General features: G+C 43.8%; 1 pseudogene; it reads right to left on the reverse strand.

Annotated features, from left to right (window-relative positions):
* Positions 1–3,549: 3,549 nt before the first annotated feature.
* On the reverse strand, positions 3,550–13,705 carry LOC102850472 (annotated as a pseudogene).
* Between the last annotated feature and the right edge of the window lie 679 nt (positions 13,706–14,384).

Genomic DNA, 14,384 nt, shown 5'->3' on the forward strand with positions numbered 1-14,384 from the left:
GAGAGATGGGTTCAATAATGTATACTGCATTGAAACAGATGAGGGAGAAAACTGTTTAAAAGGGATATGTGATTAGGTATTTTTGTCATGACAGGAGTCTAGAGCAAAGGCTACATGGTGGAGTAGACCCGGAGAAGGGTTTGTAAAACAATGAAAGAATTTGTCTTTTACTTTTCCAAGAGGGTAGTGTACTAGGGGGGACTGTTGGGAGGGAGAAAAGTGCAACAATGAATGAATGGAAATCCAAAGTCTCTCTAAATTTTTACTGAAATTAATAATAAATTTTTAAAAAAAGAGGAAGTTTATTGATTCATTTATGAATAAAAGGACTAGATACCATGGTAGTTGTTTACAATAAGAAATATAATATAAATAGCACCATACTGTGGCTTCTTCAGGGAATTTTATACTTGCTCTACAGGAAATAACCATTAAGAAATGTTTTTCTTACTTTAGAGTTTCTAGATTTAGTGTTCTTTGACAAAGTCCATACCTTATAGCTTTAAAACACACAAAAAAGCAGTATATCTGGCTTTATCTAATAGTAAACATATAGTCAAGGTCTGTGGTTTATTTTTGAAAAATATTTTATGTTCATGAATAAAAGTTCTAAATAACTTCACTTAAAAAAGCATCTAGTATTTTATAATTCCATCAGCCTTTTAAAAAATTACTTTTAAAAATCAGCAAAGCAAAAATCATCCATGTTTTAACTACGTTTTCATTTAAAAAAAGAGGAGTATCTGTTTCTTGTGTTTAAAAACCTGAAAATGCATTTATAAAAATCTTTCTAGAAAAATACAGTAAGACTGCTTAGTTTTGTTAGGTCCTTTGATGTTTTGCAGATTTTTTTTTCTCAGAAAGAATGTACAGCTCTCTGCAATTATTCTAATATAAACAAGAAAAAGGACAGCGCTCCCTTCAATTTCGTGGCAACACAGAGATCTACATCTGTCAGAGAGGGCTTAGAGAGAAAGGAATGCGGGGGATCCTTTCCCCAAGCCTGGGATCCTTCAGGAAAGAGAACTCACTTCATTATTGGAAGTCACAACAGACTCACGCTGTCACTCGCTATCTGCCCAGCAACAATGTGTGCAGGACAAGGCCAATACCACCCTTCTTCTCCCACATAAAGTGCACCGAAGCCTTCTTTTCTTCTACAGCATAGTGTTTGGGGATAAAGGTCATAGTGTGAAATTGTGGTGTTGTTCTTTGTGGCACCTTCTGCTTGTCTTGCTTCTGGGGGACTTTGGCTTATCTAACTTCGTTTCCCAACTAGCAATCCTTCTAACTACATTCCTTAACTTCACTGCTTCCTCTCTGACCTTTTCACTTGCCTTCTTTCCAACCCTATAAAAGGTATTTTACAAATCTATAGTCTTACTGAAGATCCGTGTCCCCAAACAAGCCCCCTTGGGAATCAAATTGTTCCTCTCAGAGACCTGAATTATTAATGTCTTCTAAAACAATGACTTTTTAAAAAATATTAAATTCATAGATTATAAATAATGCCAGTTGGAAAAAATTAAGCAATGGAGGACTTCATTGGCATGGCAGGCAGGCTGTAGTCCAGGTGAATTGATGCTTCCTCAGGCCTTCAAAGCTGATCAAACAGCATCCTTGGTTATAGAGGAGGTATTGAGTACATATTTCAGGCCTTGTCATATCAACTGCAGCAAATAAATTCAGGACAGTATAGTAAGAGATCCATCTGCACTGAATTCAGAAGCACAAATCTCCACCTTGGGCCCTCGGGGGTAATTTTTACACGCCAGCCAGAGATCTGCATCATCCTTCAAACAGTTTCATAGATAAGATCATGTCAAACATTTGAAATCTCCAGAAGAAACAAAATGGACAGGCTTTAGAATTCAATAAGCAACTGCTTATTGCAGTTACCATCAGGCTAGAAAGCTCTGGTGTTCCAATGTTTTCAGAAGCACTTCAAAAGTCAAAAATACACTTGCCAGATGATTTATCAAAAATATTTAGCTGTCTTTTGCCACAAGCTACAAAATTAGAGTGTTTTATAACATCCACATCAAATTCTAAGTTGCAATTTTTTAAAAAAAATAATCCAAATCACAATTTTTAAGAAATTGTGCTTAATAAATGTTCAGAATTAGTACCAAATTGGTGTCTTTCTTAAGGTGTGCAGTGTGAGTCCTCCCTCACACTGGAACGGATGAGGCTGCTGCTCTCCCACCGGAGGTCTCAATATCGAGATGCTCAGCATGAAAAGGATGATGGCAAAGCATTCACAGGCCTGTTCGCACCCTGAAAAAGACAAGCACTAAGAGCTGTCAGAGTCGGTGGAGACTGAAAATCCCATTGTTGTCCAGACAGCAGTACGTTCACATCCATGCAATACTTTTTTTTTCAGTGTTAATTCTTTTTTTAATTTTATTTTATTAACTTTAATGAACATTTACAGAGATTTGGGATTTCCATTCATTCATTGTTGCACTTTTCTCCCTGCCCAGCCCCCCAATGCAATGTTTGTTTTTTTAAGTTTATTTTTCATTTCAATGAACATCTACAGAGATTTTGGAATTCCATTCATTCATTGTTGCACCCTTCTCCCCGCACAAACCCCTCCCCCCTCCCTTTGCTCCTCTCCTTGAAAAGCAAAAGAAAAACTCCCTCATTGGTACACAATCCCCCTGCACCTCCCCAAACCCCACCCCCTACCCCCAAATATAATCCACTCTGCAACCCTCATTGCGTACTCCTACGATAAAAATAATGCCCTAAAATATAATACTTTTAGACTATTCTCTCCCCCATAGACTTCAATGCCGTAAACATATTTCATCCAGTTTTTCTCAGTCTTACCCCCACCCCAATGCCAGCCTCATTCTACAACAGTGGCACCATATAGCATTTGTCCCTTTGTGACTGAGATACCTCACTCAGCATAATGTCCTCCAGGGTCACCCATTTTGAATAATATTGCATGAGTTCCTTGATTTTCAATGCAGCATAGTATTCCATTGTGCGAATATACCACAGCTTCTCTACCCATTCGTTTGTTGATGGGCATTTAGGTTGTTTCCAACTCCTTCATGCAATGCTTTTTAAAGTTCAAGTTAAATATTTCTTAAAGCTTCTGACTCTACTGTCATTAATAGGATTTTTGAAATCACAAATTGGGCCTAGTTCTGTGCACACATTCCCTGGACCAAGCCACTCATCAGAAATCACTCTGTGGTCAGCAGTTTTAATGCTTTGTAATCATGTGACCTACAGATTTCAACTACCAGTCATATAGCTTAGTCATGGCACAGCAGAGGGAAAGAAAGGGCAATCATTCTGCATAATCAATCCTGCAGAAACTAGACTCCCCCATCAGGGATGCAGGCTTGCAGGAAATGAAAATAGAATGTTTGCAATTTGAACTTAAATTACTAGTAACCAAATCTAGGACATGATTTAATTGGCCTTGTGGAAAAGACAGAGCGAGAGTCATGGAGGCAGAAACAGGTGCACCTGCAGACCAGCTCTGACCCATCACTTTTTCCAAGAAAATGAGACTCAGGAAAGATCAGGTTACATCCAGGTTACAGTGGCACTGATTAGAAAGGGCTAGTTTTTGTTCAGGGCCGACTCCACATCATTGAAGAGAGGAATTAGACCTTCAGATTCCAGCGTTCCCAGGTCAACGTTTGTGGCCGGAAGACAGTCAAGAAAATCCAGAAAGCGAGTCTGCTGGGGCTTGATGTTCATAGGGGCCTGTGTCATTTTCTCTCCTGTGTCGGTCTCTTCCATGTTGCTGAGGACGTCTTCTGGAGTGGTGGAGACACTGTAGGACCCCAGTCCCAGGCCACTGTCCATGTTCTGCTCCCTGGAATGTTATGGCCCTCTATTGAGGAAAGGATCAGAGCCACTGTTACTGATGGACCTCACGTCAGGGTTCATGGCAGGTGGGTTGACAACAGCAGCCCGCATCGAGGCCAGGACCTCAGCCTCCCCGGGAGCTGCCTTCAGAGAGCAGCTTCCCGTCTCCTGAGCTCCTCTTGGAGGGTTTTGATTGGCTACCTCTCCATCTGGATCCTCTGAGGCCTCAGTGTCTGCAGTTGTTGCTGCTGCTGCGAGGTCAGCACATGCCCATGAGTTGGGCATGCCCATGAGTCCTGCCAGGTTCTGCAGAAGGTGGGTCTGCTGGCTTGGACTACTGTAGCCTTTTGCTGCTGGTGTTGGTGATTCGTCACGAGACTGGACTGGACGGCCATGGACCTCGGAGGCATCGCCGTGGAGGTGGGAGCAGGGTGCAGGTTCATTGATCACCTTCCACGGGTCTGGCCACGTGGTGACTTTTTCTGTCATTGGGGAAGTACCTCTGGCCCGTGGGCGTGAAGGTCATCTCCAGCCCGGGGGCAGCAGCAGCTCTTCTGTCTAGTGGTAGGGCTGCTGCCCGTGGGGCCATGGACCCTCGATGCCCCGGTGCCCAGCTGCAGGCGCGCAGGGGACGAGTGCGAGCGGCGGTGTTGGGCGCAGCGGCCCCGGGAGTGGGAGCCGGGGTCCGGCTCCTTGAAGATCTTCTCCCTCCACGAGTGGGGCTTGGGGTTGGTGGCCGAGTCGAAGAGGGAGTCGAGGTCGGTGAGGAGGTCCTGCATCACGTGGATCTCTTGCTGCCCGGGCGGCGGGGGCTGAGGAGACACTGGAGCGGGGTTCATCTTCAGGGCGCACGGCGAAGGCGAGCTAGGATCCGGTCCAGTCCAGGTGGCTCAGGCGGGAACCGAGCTCGCGGAGCGGGAGCCGGCCGGATGGACGAACCCTGACGGCCGCTCTTACCTCCCCCGGGCTGGCCTGGGGGGCTCACGCTCCCGCGAGAGGGGAGCTGACGAAAAGCAGACAAGCCTTCCCAACTGTCCCATAAACAAAGCGTGGAAAACCCCTCTTTTTTTTTTAATGCATTATTTTAGCCTGTTAAAGCCTTTGTCTTCCCAGACCTCCCTAAATAGAAAACATGCGAACAGCATTTCCAGTTCTGTCATGATTTTTCTCCTTTTTAATTCTCCTGATTACAAATGTAACACAGGATTGCTTTTAAAGATGATTATTAAAATTCACAGAAATCTGGAATACAAGAGCATGCTCGAACCTTAGAGATAATTTTAGCCTTAGTACTGTCTGTACTGTTCCAGTAATTTCTGAATAACTTTCAGTAGGATCTTGCTTGCATGTGATACTAGTGATATTGTTTGATACTTTCCACACTCTGTCGGATCACCTATTTTTGGAGTGGGAATAAATACAGACCTCTTCCGGTGTGTTGTCCAGGTAGTTGTCCTCCACATTCCTTGGCACAACCAGGTGATCGTGTCCAGAGCAGCATCTGTTTGTGGAAATATGTCACTTGATAGTCCATCAATTCCTGGGGCTTTGTTTTTTTGTCAATTTCTTCAGAGCAGCTTGAACTTACTGTCAGATGTGCAAGCTGGGTTTAGAAAGACCTTTGGCACTAGGGACAGTATAGTCAATGTTCTATGGAGAGTACCAGAGGAATGTCTGTGTTTCATTGATTATGAAATGGCATTTGACTGTGTGGATCACAACAAAGTGTGGCTAACCGTGAGAAGAATGGGAATCCTAGAATACTTGGTTGTGCTCTTGTAAAACCTATGCTTGGATCAGGAAGCAGTAGTCAGAATGGAGCAAGGAAACTGTCTGGTTCAGGATCACGGAAGGTGTGGGTCAGGGACGCATTCTATCTCCATACCTTTTCAATCTATATGCAGAGCAGATCACTCTGAAGCCTGGACTTCGGAGGAGGAATCAGGACTGGAGAAAGACTCATCAACAACCTGAGTTATGCAGATGACACAGCCCTGCTTGCTGAAACTGAGGAGGCCCTGAAGCACTTGCTGCAGAAGGTCAAGGACTGCAACCTTCAATATGGATTGAGGCTCAGTGTCAAGAAAACAGAGATTCTCACCACCGGGCCAATTGACAGCATCGTGATATAAGGAGAAAAGACTGGAAGAATCTTTTCTGGAAAATAATGTATTCAAATCTGTAAATAGACTTGTATAATAAAGAAAAAAGAGTGAGAGTGTTAACAGCTTTAGCTTGCTTGGTTTCACAATCAACACTCATGGCACCAGCAATCAGGAAACCAAAAGACTAATTGCATTGGGTAAATCTGCTGTCAGGGACCTCTCCCAAGTCCTGAAAAACAACAGTGTCAGTCTAGAGACCAATGTGCACCTGATCCAGGCCATGAGGTCTTTGCAATTACTTGCTATACATCAGAGAGCTGGCCAATGACTAAGGGTGATAGAAGAATTGATGCCTTTGAGTTGTAGAGCTAGGGAGGAGTCTTGGATATACCATAGGCTGCCAAGAGAATAAACAGGTCTGCCCTGGAGAGGGTGAAACTAAGCTACTCCTTCGAGGCAAGGATTTTGAAGCTCTATCTTACATACTGTTGGCACATGGACCAAAATGGACTGGTCCTTGGAGAAGAACATCATGCTTGAAAGGGTGGAGGGACAGTGCAGGAGAGGAAGACCTTGGATGAGATGGATTGACTCAGTCAGTGACTGGAGTAATGGAATTAGGTCTGTCGGACACGGCTTAGGATAGAGCAGGGCTCAGAGCTACTGTACATTGGGTCACTATGAGTCACAGACAACTTGATGGCACATAACTGCAACTGGCTATATATGTTTTTAATTAGTAATATATTCACATGATTAAGAAATAGCAAACATTAAAAATGTACAGCAAAAATTTTTTGTCTTCTACCCATCTGAGTCCCTGATTTTGCTATTGTTCTTCTTGTTACAAGTTGAGTATGACTAATAGTAATCCTATGAACAACAAATCTGAACTCTGTGCTATCCTGTGCCATCCTCATCATCTCTGACACATGTAAACCCATTGCTGCAGTTACTGTGTCAATCCATCTCATTGAGGGTCTTGCTTTTTGTTTCTGACCCTCCAACCTTTCCAAGCATGATGTCCCCTTTCAAGAATAGCCACTCCTAATAACATGCCCAATGTATGTGAGATGATGCTTTGCTGTCCTTGCCGCTTATAAGCATGCCAGCTTAGATTTTCTCCAAGACATATCTGTTTATTATTTTGGCAGTCCATGGGACATTCAGTGTTCTCCAAAACCACAGCTCAGAGGCATCAATTCTTCTGTCCAACTCTCAGGTGCATAGCAAGTGATTAAAAAACCATGGCTTAAATCAGGCACGCCTTATTCTTTAAACTGACTTCATTGCTTTTCAGTACTTTAGACAGGTTCCTGACAGCAGATTTTCCCAACACAGTATGTCTTTTGATTTCCTGACTGCTGATAACCAAGGGTGTTGATTGTGGACCTAAGCAATATGAGATTGTTGACAAGTTCACTCTCTTCTCCAGGCCCCATTAGAAGTTAGAGCTTGACCAATGTGGCGATGTGGAGGCTGACTCCACTAACTCTACAATAGGGAACAGTCCTCAATCACAATACCCATAACAAAAACCAAGACCTATGACAACAGGCATGTCCTCATACTACCCACCTCTATTTCCACCAATTTTAAGAGCAGCCATGTCTCTCACAACTCTCGCTGCTCTACCTCTGGGTCTGATAATCTGCTTTAATGCCACACAGAACTTGTGAAGCATACTCATGACTGTAGGGTCTATTAGAGAAGTTAACAGGTTGGAAATGGTCAGGATTCATTTTTCTACAGTGAGGACAGCTTCTCAGGCATGCTCACCAGGCCCTCTGACCTTCAGCCTCATGACTTGAAGTCAGAAGCTCTCTCAGTCCTGCCAGTTGGAGCATTTGCTCCAGCAACCTTGGGCACAGGCACCTGGCTCTGGCCCTGTTGCTGACTCATGGGGCATCAGTCCCGGGTCAGCTCCATCTCATGTTGGTCTCCGGCTCTCCACGGCTACTACTGCTCTTGTCTCAGCCCCAGTCTGAGTTATACAGGAAACTCTGGTCCAAATGGGTGCATACACAAGTCTCAGATTAGTCTGCCTTTTTTGTGTTCTTTCCTGGTCATTCTCATTTTCTGCCTCCAAATCCACTCACCTTAAACCTGAAAGGATGGCAACAATGGCCTTGCTTGCAAGTTCTCACCCAAAAGGTGCTATTCTTCTGACTGACATCATTGGTATGGTCTTACCCAGCCATGTGGAGAAAGTCAAAGCCCATGGATTAGCAGAAAGCAAATAAATTTAAACAACGAACTTACTGCCCACTTTGCTTGCTTTCATTAGTTTCATTTGTATCTTGTCAGACTGTCTGTAGCAGATGTTTTCGCTGTGTACTGTCAAGTTGTAATTGACCCTTCAGTGGGTTTTCAGAGGCAGTAAATCACACAGGAGGAGACTGCACATCCTTCTCCTGTGGTGCAGCTGGTGGATTTGAACCATGTGCCTTTGCAACTATAACACACAGCTTCTTACTACTAGGCCACCAAAGCTCCCTTTAGCAAATATACGCAACTGCAAATACATATTTATTTCCTCTTCTTTTTAGTTAGAAAACTATAATGCTATGCTTTGCACCATGCTTTTATTTTCAGATATTAAGCATATTTTTATTTAGAATCCAAAGAAAACAAGTAACACATGCATATATGGAGTTTGGGTGGTTCTTTTGGTGTTTGTGTTTGGTTTTGTTTTTTATTATAAGGGACAGTAAAATAAATAAATGAATAATCATTCTATCTTCTCCTCTGCACAAGCCTTAAGAATACATAAACTAAGAAAAATGTTAAAAGAATAAATTAATTAATGAGGAAATGACCTCATGTCTCACATTACAGCTGTGGCTGAGGAGCCCCCCTTTGATAGGCAGAAGAAGGAATTGGCAAAAGGCGAGATCTGTGAGGAGGCACATCCGCTCAGGTCTACGTCTTGCTTGTTCGGAATATTTCAGGGTCAGCCCAAACTAGAAATGTCTCTCCAGCCAAAAGAATGAACCAACCAGTCTCAAAAGCAATTATAAGTAGGTGCCCCTTAGAAGCAAGGATGGTGAGACTGGTTCTCTTAGTTTGGACATGCCACTGGAATAGAACAATCATTATTTAAAAAGGATATCCTATTTGATAGAGGGTTCAGTGAAAATGAGGGAAACCATCAATAGATGGACTGGCCCAATAGCCACAAGGTCGAAACATGCTAATAATAATAATCAGGAAGACTGTATGGGCCAGGCAGTAATCTATTCAGTATGAGTAATACTGTCATGAATTAAAGTAGAGCAGATGTCAACTGAGGAGCTCTAGTGGCCTAGTGGTAAGAAGCTGTCTTGCAGTTCCAAAGGCATGTGGTTCAAATCCACCAGCTATTCCATGGGAGAAAGCTGAGTAATCTCCTTCCTCTCGTGATTTACTGTCTCTTAAAACTTGCTAGCGGGTCAGCTACAGATTGGTTTCTACTCAATGGCAAACAACAACAAATAAGATGTCAACTAGCTGTCACAAGGGGGTTCTGGTGGCCTGGTGAATAGGGAGTTGTACTGCTGACCCAAAGGCCATGCTTCTCTAGTGTTCAAATCCACCAGCCCTGCCAAGGAAGAAAGATGGGCAAAAGGCCCCCTTGTGATACACAGCCCTGGGAAGCGGCTGGAGAGGCCGCTGTGGGTCAGTTCCAATGTAATAGCAATGAGTGGTTTTGTTTTTATGAGATGTCAACTAAAGAGCCTAATAGTAGAGTTAAGTGTTAGGCTACTCACCAAAGAGTTGGTGGTTCGAATCCACCAGCCACTCCGTGGGAGAAGGATGGGCAGTCTCCTTCTGGCGGAGGGTAACTGTGGGTTGGAACGACGTGACAGCAGTTGATTAGCATGTCTAGTTTGGATGTCAACCACCAGTCATCAGTTATTGCTCTCAGGGATCTTCTTTGTATCACAAGCAAACAATAGCAACAAGAGACAGACTCCAAAAAAGGAGCACCCAGCTCCCCCCTTTTTCTTTATTCCCTGTTAAAGACAACATTCATAAAAATACCCGTAGCTGAGAGTGAAACTTGTCAATAGCTCACACAGTCCCATCTCCAGAGTGGTGGATGGATGCAGCAAACTATGGGTCTCAGTCCCAGCAGATCCCCTGAAAGTGCAGCTGTGGCCAACCCGCTGGCCCATTTCCTTACTTTTTCTGACTCAAAGATGAAAAACTCCTGGTGTTAGTAATTCACAATTGTTTTTAATTTCTTTTTAATCCACATACACATTTCAGAGCAACAAACACGTTTTTCAGAGAGAAACAAAAAACTTTGGACACAGTATAATTCTTAAAAAAATAAAACAAGCAAACAAATCAATAAAACTTTGAAGGGAGTTGTATAAATAGCTAGACAGTGGGCATCTGTCATCTCTTACCCTTCTGAAGAGAGAGAATTGCCAGCAGCCTCAACAAGTCAATGCTGAATCAGCTCTGTCTCCACCTTCCAAGCCTCGGCCAATTCTATCCCAACTCTACCTTCCATGGCACTCTCTGCTTCTCCACTGGTTTTAATAATTCATTGAACACAGAACTCACAGATTATATTCAATTAAGGGGCTGTAAAACAATGAACAGGTTTTGACTTTTGTTAAGGAAAGCTCAAAATACAATTATTTTGACATCCTCTTAAAGACATCTTCTCAGTAGTGCCTGCATAAGGTTTCTCTCTATCCCTCTCCTCTGTTTGGGGAATATTTGCAACCCTCTTTATTGTTGTTATTGTTAGGTGCCATAGTGTGAAGCATGACTCATGATCCGATGAACATCAGATCTGAACCTTGTCCTATCCTGAGCCATCCTCATTGTCTCTGACACACGTGAGCCCATTGCTGCAGTCATCGTGTCAGTCGATCTCATTAAGGCCCTTCCTCTCTTTCGCTGACCCTGTATCTTTCCAAACATGATGTCCCTTTTCAAGGAACAGCCTCTTCTAGCAACATATCCAAAAGATGAGAGATGAAGCTTTGCCAGTCTTCCTTCCAAAGAGCACTGTGGCTGTATGGTTTCCAGCACGTATCTGTTTGTTCCTTTGGCAATCCATGGAATACTCAGTGCTCTCCTCCAATACCACAACTCAAAGGCATATTCTTCTTCTGGTATTCTTATTCACTGACCAGGTCTCATATCCATAGCAAGTAACTGAAAAGATCCTGGCCTGAATCAGGCACACCTTAATCTTCACAGTGACATGATTGTTCTTCAGTATTTTATAGTGGTCTCTGAAGGCATACCCAACATCATTTACCCCAAGTAAAACACAGCCCCCCAGACACTCAGATTTAGCTCCATATATGCGTAAGCCCACCTCCACCAAGTGCCTGGAGGAACCTTACCCTGCCAGCAAGCCTCCTGCCCACAGGTGCTCGCTCGCTCGCTCTGTGGGCCAGTCAGCTGCAACTGTTTCTCTCCTTCTGCTTCTGTTGTCTCCGGTGTTACAGCCCTGTGTATATATCCTGGGTTGAAGAGGTTCCGGGTACAAAACCTGGTTCTTCTTTTTTTATCCTTTTCCATTTCTTAAAATTGTGATTTTAATAAAAGTTTACAGGAAGGTTGTGTTTTCATGTATTCATTTTTGCACATTTTCCTTTTTCTCCCACCCCCCACCCCCAGTCAATGCACTTCTTGTTCCAGATTTTTGTCATACATATAATACCCAATTATAGATTCCCATCAGTTCCAATGCAATGTTCATTATCTGTCCTCTCTTTTCCTATTATCACCCCCCTATCAGTCCTATTTTATAATAGTGGTGTTAGCCAGTATTTGTCCTTTTGTGATTGAGACATTTGACTCTGCATAATGTCTTCCAGCCTCAGTTACATTGTGTCATGTTGTATGAGTTCATTACTTCTCAGTGCTGCCTAGTATTTCATTGTGTGAATGTACCATAGATTTTCTATCCACTCATTTGTTGATGGGCACTTTAGTGTTTCTTTCTTGATGATAGTGAGGTCCCTTCTCTGCTCTGGCACAAACTCCCTTTTAAACTTGCTGAGATAGTGAAATTGACCAGTTCTCCCATGAGCATTCCTTGCAACTTGTTTGCATAAACATACCGCCATAAGAAGGCCATGCACCTGATCTGGTGTATTTGTAAGGTGTCTGTCCACAGGCTTGAAAATCATCTGAGAAGACCCCAGTGCCTTTGGGTCATGTGTCCACAACTACACCCATGTGTGCAGAGTAATAGGATTCACAGCATCCACTAAACCATAATATTGAAGTGAGGAGGAAATTGTTCACCATGGAAAAGATGCTATTGGAAGGACAGAGCTCTGGGAGGGCAAATGCTGTATATTCATCTCTACCTTCTCCTTCACACAGGTGTCTACCCAGCTGTCAGAGTGCTGGGCTGATATGCTGGTCTGCGCTGCCTCTTGGCGAATTGCAATTCGTTGACCCTACAGGCAGACTACTTAGAATGCAATACCAGTGCAGCATAAACCCAAGTTATAACAGAAAATCAACGGTCAGCATTTTCTCTTGAACCAAAGTGTGAGGTATTCTACAAATAAAGGCATTTTCTCTGTCAAATCACTGAATCCTAATTGTTGAAAATTGCATATGAATCAACTTGACTGAATATGAACTCAGAAGATGATATCCAATATTGGGAAGCATTCATCATGCAGAAGGATTTATCTTAGAGCTTCTCTTAAAAAATAACAAGTCTCTTTTCTACGAAGATGGCGCCGAAAGCAAAGAAGGAAGCCCCTGCCCCTCTCAAAACTGAAGCCAAAGCAAAGGCATTGAAGGCCAAGAAGGCAGTCCCGAAGGGCGTCCACAGCCAAAAAAAAAAGAAGATCCGCACGTCACCCATGTTCCGGCGGCCTAAGACGCTGAGACTCCGACGGCAGCCCAAATACCCCCGGAAGAGCACTCCCAGGAGAAACAAGCTTGACCACTATGCCATCATCAAATTTCCCCTGAACACTGAGTCAGCTATGAAGAAGATAGACGATAACAACACACTTGTGTTCACTGTGGATGTCAAGGCCAATAAGCACCAAATTAAACAAGCTGTAAAGAAGCTCTATGACATTGATGTGGCTAAGGTCAACACTTTGATTAGGCCTGATGGAGAGAAGAAGGCCTATGTTCGACTTGCTCCTGATTATGATGCTTTGGATGTTGCCAACAAAATTGGGATCATCTAAACTGAGTCCAGCGGGCTAATTCTAAATGTAATAAATTTTTCTCACCCAAAAAAAAAAAAAAATCTGCCTTTCCTGCTCTTTCTGTTTTGCCATCTCAGACTGAACCTCTGAGATTTATTAGTATTATTCTTCTGAGTTTATATTCTTAAAAAAGACTTAAAGTTTCACCTCTTCTTTTAAGAATATTTCCTTTTGTTGTTCCTCTGCGAATACACACATCCTATACTTACTTTTTTTAAAATCAGAACCACATTTATTCCTTTGTTCATTATAAGTCATTATCTTCACTGATTACACTTGTTTTTGTTCCCTCTAATAACATATTATGGAGAAAACAAGAAAAGAACTCCTAGAATTGGTAGGCAGTTAAAAGTGGGTGCTTGCTAGGACATATTGCCAAGCATAAAGTTTCTTGTAATTAATTAGGACAGAAACATGGCACTGTGAGTTCAGCTCACCAGCACCCTTTCACACTCCTCTGAAAACAAACTGTCCATGAAGCGCCTCAGGACAAAGGGAGACAAAGGGGCCCAGGACATGGGGTGTTCGTTCCTTCTCCTGGGCTTTTGGGGGCATCAGGTCCTTCATGTCGGTTCTTCCTCGCCTGGACAGCAGACACCCAGGAGGTCCTTGTCACCTCTCCTGCGAGCATTCAGTTTCCTGGCGTGGATTCTGGAGAGGACAGTGACCCCGATCTTTGACACACTATGTGCAGTATTGGGTCAGCCCTTTCTCTGGTGCACGCCATTGTTGGTATCTTCCACGAACTTGTTGGTGAGCGCCACCTGCTCGTCCTCACTGCTACAGCTCTTCTTCTGAAGCAGGATTTAAGGGCCTGAAGTTCATCAGGCTTGACACATCCACCACTTTGCCTTGAGGTTTTATTAGAGGCAGCAACTCTATGCAGACATCTTTTCAATGTCACCTCTGCTTGAATATCAAAGGGTGTAGGATGATCGTTCTTGAAGGCGGTGCCGCGTTGTTGAGCTGGCATGTCCCAGCCCCCAGCAGAGGAAGGTGCGCGGGGCCTGATGCTCTGCAGGCGGTGGAAGCGCGGGCTCAGGCCTCTGTCTGCCGCTGCCACGCCACAGGCTGGTCTCATCCGAGCGGCGAGCGCCACGTCCGCGCGCCACGTCCCCCAGCACTGGCAGCACAGCTCATGCACAGTGGCCAATCCGATGACCTCATGGCCCCCAGTGACCAGAACCACGCAGGCAGAGGACGACAAAGCCGGATTGAGATTGAGAACGCGAGACCAAGGACTCGA

This window comes from Elephantulus edwardii, unplaced genomic scaffold, assembly GCF_000299155.1.
Source record: "Elephantulus edwardii isolate Elephantulus edwardi_28Jun2011 unplaced genomic scaffold, EleEdw1.0 scaffold00108, whole genome shotgun sequence".
In the NCBI taxonomy this organism is placed as follows: domain Eukaryota; kingdom Metazoa; phylum Chordata; class Mammalia; order Macroscelidea; family Macroscelididae; genus Elephantulus; species Elephantulus edwardii.